Here is a 6,710-nt window from a genome sequence, read left to right on the forward strand (position 1 = left end):
TGGAGCGTCGCGGAAAAACCGAAGTGGACTTTTTGAGCGGCGGGGTGCGCTCCAGCCGAGGCAACAACAAGTCAGCAGCCCGGCGGCGGCGGCGGGGATCAGGCTGCTTTCAGGACAGCTGCTGCTCCCACATGAACATGCGCCACGGAAAAAAAAAAGAAAGCTCGCATCTATTTATTATTGCATTGTGTCTTTCTTTTCTTGCTTTCTCACCATCTCAACGTGCCTCAGTGGGTTGCGCAATTTCAGTTTAGAAATACAAGGTTTTATGCGAAAATAAAACAGTTCTGGGATTTGTCCCCGTGACCTTTTTTTTTTTTTTTTTTTTTTTTTTTTTATCGGGAGGGGTGTGGAGCGGGTGAACTCGGCTCACCCATCTATTTGTGAGTCGAGCAGAAGTTGTGTGCTGACAGAAATCAGCCCCATCCGTCCATGGCGGCTCCTCCTCTCGCTCAGCACTGGAGTCCACTCCACCTCTTTCCACTGTCCTGTCTGCTGGCAGGCGGCCAACCCAAGTGTGTGGAAATGACACCGCCAGGGCGGCAGAGATTTTCCTTCATTTCTCTCCTTCCCGATCGCAGACTGGCTGACATTGGCTAGAAAGTGGAGCAGCTCGTCAGGGACAATCAATGCGAATCGATCGAGCTGTGCGGTTGAGGCTCCAGTGCTGGAAAATATCGCGGCAGCCGAAGAGAGGGAGAGAGAGAGAGAGAGACAGAGACAGAGGGGAGAGAGAGGAATAGAGAGAGGAGGGGGTGTTCGACTAACTCTGCCCGTGGCCAACCAACCTTCCTGCAAACAAATACGCTCTGGCTCTCATAAACATGACACTCACTTCGTAAATGCCGAAATCAAAAAGCCACCCAATGCGTAATTACGCACGGGATGTGTGTTCCAAATGTTCTAGAAAGGTGTCCACTCAGACAAGTTACGCCATGTTTTATTTATGCAAAAGATTTAAAAAATAATAATAACTTAAAATGTGTTTAAAGGGTGTATTTGAGGTTGATCCAAGCTGTTTATGGTTTCCAAGTTTAGGTGTTTGTTTCAGTGAGTCTTTTTTTAAAATCTGAAAAAAAAAAAATCTATGCAACAAAGAGGAACAATGTCAAGATAAAATTAAATGTTTTTTTCTTTGTATTGTGTTTAGTTGTTTTATTTTTTTTACTGAAAACACTACACACTGTTTTAAAATGTGTGAGAATACAACCAAGTTCTCACAAATCATCCAAAACACAATTAATTCAGTAATGTTACAAACATGTGTTCTGGTTGTAATAATTTTCAAATTTCAACCAGTGCTAACTTTCAAATCCAATTGTCACTACAGTTACTTAAAAACAATCTGGATGCAATTTAGCTTCAAAACTCCTCTTGTTGTTACTTCTTAAGATTGTAATTAAAACCTCACCATGATGTGTTAAGTGAAACACGCATGGCTGTGGGGTACTTCGACATGAAAGGGTCCTCCAATTGAGCAAAGACAACCATTATTTTGGCCAAGGGTTTTTAATCCTTCCCGGCGAGCCTTTTCTGCCGGAGCTGTAAAACACATGTTGTGGCTGAAATCACCACCCAGCTATGGTGACATCATCACAGCCAGGAAGTGACTGGCACAAGTTAGCAGCAGCCAGACGCTCTCCAGAGTGGCTGCAAATGCTGAAAAATAATTGAAGGAGGGAAAATAATTGGAGGAAAATGCAATAGATGTCAATAAAGGTAAGAGTTTACTGACTTAAAGGTCAGAGCCAACATATCCATCATACTGCTGTGAGGTATTGCTGATAAATTGCAAGTAGACGCACTTGAATGAAACAAAAACATATTTTTCCTGATACAATAAACCACAAGTATATATTGTCAGTGGTGATTCAGTATAGGGGGGATAAACTAAAATTTAATATACAAACATCAATCCATCTTCGTCTCTGTTTCTTCCAGTGCTGCTGCAGAGAATCACATGTATGAAGACCTGGACACATATCACCTGGTTAGGATGTGATGGTCACAGGTTTCTGCCATAGAAATAAGCTTTTTCAGTGATGAGAACTTTTCAAGGTGACCAGATGGACTGTGACCTTGGAGACAAAAGCAGTAGGTATTATGGACCTTGTGTGGAGAAAAGACTGGCAACACCAAGCGCATTCTAAAAAGACTTGATTTGATCTCATTAAATTAATAAAAAAAAACTGTTAATTGCATGTTTACATGTTATTAAAATGATTAATTAAGAGTCAATTCCTATTTACAAGCTGATATTCTACTAAGATGATGCAATTGTGGGCCTAATAAAAGTGCCACACATTTTCCACTATGCACACCCAAACATGAGTATATTAATAATATATGTATGCAAAATAACCCCCAAAACCTTGAGTTTTTATGTGCTTTGATATTTAATAATTCGTAATTATTCTCATTTGTAAACTTGAGTAATCTCACTTTCGTTCCTAAATTTCCCATATGTTTCACATCAAGGTAGAGAAGTGGCTGTAATTCATATGGTGTGAATTAAACTGACCACGCTCACAGCCCTTTGTAACAAGTAATGAATGTGTCCCCCCCCCGCCTTTTTAACCTTCTGAAGTCCTCTATCCTTTCCTGCAAAAACAGGAATATTACATGGCAATCTGCAATCATACGTGCCTTTCATCGGTTGAAAAGAAGGTCAAAGAGGGAAAGCATGAGAGAGAAGGAGATTCGTGCATGGATAGATGGGTAGGAGGGAGCAGCAAGCTGTGACTCTTGGACACGTTCTAGTGGGTGCACTGAACCCCGGAGGCTGCAGCCACACTCAGCTCTTTGTTGTTTTCGTTCTGCACAGGGAGGCAGGGTACTTTCCTGAGCTGGGGAGGAGGATTAGCGTTGCATGGCCTCCATCCCCAGCTGCACACATGACCAGAATCGCAGGAAAGCCCCTGAAGATGGCCCAAAAAGAGGTGCGTAAGGGATGAAACGAGCGGGGGGAGAGGAACAGGGAACGTCAGTTTGCTTCTTTAACGAAGGATGTCGCAAACCCCTGGAAATCTCCAAATAATCCCTGTGACACATTTCCAGTGCTTGTTTCTCAGAGGCTGGCGTCATCTCAAGAGTCTCTCTCAGGTTTCGCTTTACCATTTTTCTTTCTTTTTAATTGCTCAACAACAAACCATATGCTCATTTTTTGATGTCTGAAGCTCATCCGCATCCATAAAACTCGATAAGACAGCCCATCTGATCATTTCAACAGTTCCTGCAAATGTAGTTTTCGTACGGCCCTCATGATATCTGGAGCACATAAGAAAAATGATGCCTCATGTGTGTTGCCAGGTGAGGTTTCTCTCTGCGAATTACTAAAGATCATCTGTCACCAGAACTAACAAGCTGCTGGAGTGTTTCAGCAGAAATTTCTCTGTGCAGCTTTTCCACGAACTGCAAATATTCCCTTGACGTGTGCAAGCTATCGTAAAACAAAGCCGCTGAGTGAAAATCTTGGAGAAGAAAGGCCATTTTTCTTCACACAGCCAATTTGCCTCTTATTCTTTGAGATCTATAATGTTTAACTGTTGCCCAAACTCCAATCTGTTGGCTAGCGGCGCGAGGTCGAAGCAACAGTGCAGTCACTCCAGCCAGCCACAAAAAGCTAAGCCATTATATAAAAACTACGTTTTCACCTTTCTGTTTAGGCACAGCAGTTTTAATTATATACTTTTTATTTGGTACAGTTAGGCTTGTTTTTGTGCTTTGGAGTAAACCAGGCTGGTGGTTTCCCTGTTTCTTATTGCTTTGGATTGCCATGCCACTGTATGTCCAATGTCTCCGGGCCCTGGCTCCATTCTTTATTATACCAGTATTTAATGAAAGCGGCAAGTAACAAACACAAAGTGAGGAAGTGTGTTCCATCAGATGGACTGTTTGTTTTCTGAAAAAAAAACCAACTTAAATTTTTCTTTGAAATTAATGACATTTCAATGAAGTCATAATAAATTATATTTATTAACTGCTATTAAGAAAGGTAAAAAGAAATACCTCCTTATGTTAGCTTACAAGATAGTGTCTAGCATTTTGAAGCTAAATTCAAGTCAAGAAAGTGATAAAGACTGAGATGATATATAATGCCAGGAAACGTTATGGGTGGGAGGATGTGATGAGTCCCAGTACGGCTGTTACTGCCTGATCTTCTGTAACACATCGGCCAAGCTGTCTGACTTCAGCTGGTTCATCAAGGTCTTTCATGCGATCAGTGTCACCTTTTTCACCATTAGCTGGATAGCCAGATCAGGCAACCGTACAACCCTGGGAGTCAAACATAATTTACTTTTGATGGTAAAACTAAAGTTCACTTAGACTTACAGATAATTTGAAATTAGTCTGAAGGATTCATTTCAAATAACAGTGTGAAATATTTTGTCTGCAAATGGGAACTGTGTACTTGAGAGGTAAGATTTACTGTTTGTGGTGCAAACTGATCTCATGAAATGTGTGTCTATTCAAGTCTTGTGAGGCACCTAAAAGTAAAAAAAAAATCTTTCTGCCTGTAATGTGGGAACCTACAGCTGGATAAGCTATGTAATGCTGAAGTCGGTCATTTAGTAATGCCATTTTCTCCAGCGCTTGTGCCAGGACAGCATGCCAGCAAAAACAGCATTACAGGAGGGGTCGGCACATGTGACTGCCAACAGGTCACTGCCGCTAAAGAAAAACTCTCAGCTTAAGAAACTGAGGTTTTTTTTTCCAAGTAAATGTCCTTTCATGATTTTTTTGCACATTTTTTGAAATGAACCTCTGATTTAAGAACCTCCAAGAACATGTATTTCAAGTCACTGCTGTTTATATACATTAAGCACATTTTGTGTTTAATACAGGGGAGAATATGTTTTCCAAGCACTCTTGATTTGTTTCCTCCTCGCCAAACAAAGAACAAATGCATCAACAAATGCTCCTGTATAGTTTCCCTTGACCTTAATCGCAACTCTCTATCTGTTCCAGCAATATTGGCAACTCCAAGGACACGTGCACGAAGGGCCTGTATTGGACCTTCTGTTATCAATTGAGGCTGAGAAGTGTTATGGATTTTGTGTGTTTTTTCTGTCCAGCTCAACAAGCCCAAGTCAGTCACATTTTGCCTCTCAGCTGCAGATTTTGTGGAACACTATCATGTTTCTGGAGATTCACAGCTTACCCTGCCTTTTAATCATGTGCTCAGCCTTGAAATGTGGGGCGAAAGTAGCTCCTGTTGTCTGGACTGACAGTCTGAAGACAAACAAACATGATGAAATCAACAAGTCATCAGCTTGTGGTGATAATAGGTGGTGTCACTGCCTCCTCAGACCATCATGTCTCATGATGTGGAGGCAAACAGAGCTGCTCACGCAGCAGACCAGCTGTTGCGGCTGGCGCTGTTAAAATCGAGGTCAGGGCTCCATCTAGTGGCAGGACCGAGCAGAGGGAGCCTGGAATCACAGCTCCAGGACAAAAATGTACAACTTTGATCACTGAGAGGGCTGCAAAGAAATGCATGCGATTGTCATTGTGCACACACACTACAAGGATTATTGAGAATTGTGAAGTCTAATTTAATTTAACTGACTTAAAGTGTAGCTCTGATATTAACCACCAAGCAGGAATTTGGTCTTTTATCTTGACATAGACTTCAACATACAGCCGTTTAGATTTCATCATTTAATAAAATTTAAAATAAATTATTTCCCTCTGATGTTCTTATTTACAAAAAATTAACAAAGGCACTATCTTTTGCAACACCATGCATTTAAAGCGCTTGAAAAACTTCACATAATGCATTTTTTTGGACTGCTGGAGGAAACTACACAGGGAGAACATGCAAACTCCGAATAACCGTGACTCAACCTGAGACCTTCCTGCCATGAGACAGTTAATTAACCACTTTAACTCTGCTCCCCGCTGAAAGTAAAGCGAAGTGTTACAGTGGATAATTTCTCAGAGGTATTTCACTGGAATCGGACATTCTTTTTAACTCAGGCTTGAAGTCAGCACTTTTCGCTGCTTTAGCAAACCAAACCTTTACCCAAACATCTGGTTGTAACTGAGAGTTGAGGGTATGCTCAGTGAGATTTACCTTTGTTTGGTGGGCATGCCTGAACATCCAAACACAGCAGTGATTTAGTCCAAAAGTATCTGAACACCCCAATATGAGAGCTGGGCCTCATATATTTGACCTGTTGATTGGATTCTCACTCAGGAATGTTGAAAACCCTGAACACAACGATTAAATGATGACAGAAAGTGTAAATACAAGTAAAGAAGATGCCACATAAGAAAGACAAACAAGTAGTGTTAGCAGCTTTTTTGTTTTTAAGGATTCCAAACAAGAGCAGCAGTGTGATGAGGAGTTGTTTTTTTGTGTGTGTGTGTTTTTTTTTTTGTAAGGACCAGCCATGCGGAAGAAAAACCACAGAGCATCACAAGCTCTGAAATGAGTCATTGTCATGCCATGTTGCTAATAGTAGTGACGGGTCAGATAAGGTTTCTCACACAGACTCACTGAACACAACAGCTGAAATAACGTTGATCCACTACTAGAAAGAGTCTATGATAGGATACTGTTGGATGTTTGGATAATGGAATAAAAATAATGATCAAAATGACACAATAGCAACATAAATAAATCTACACACTTTATGTTTGGCTATTAGACTCAGATTTAATATGCATGTTCAGACACTATAGCCACACTTGATTGTTTTTCACAT

The sequence above is a fragment of the Salarias fasciatus genome, chromosome 10, assembly GCF_902148845.1.
Source record: "Salarias fasciatus chromosome 10, fSalaFa1.1, whole genome shotgun sequence".
NCBI classification, from domain to species: Eukaryota; Metazoa; Chordata; class Actinopteri; order Blenniiformes; family Blenniidae; genus Salarias; species Salarias fasciatus.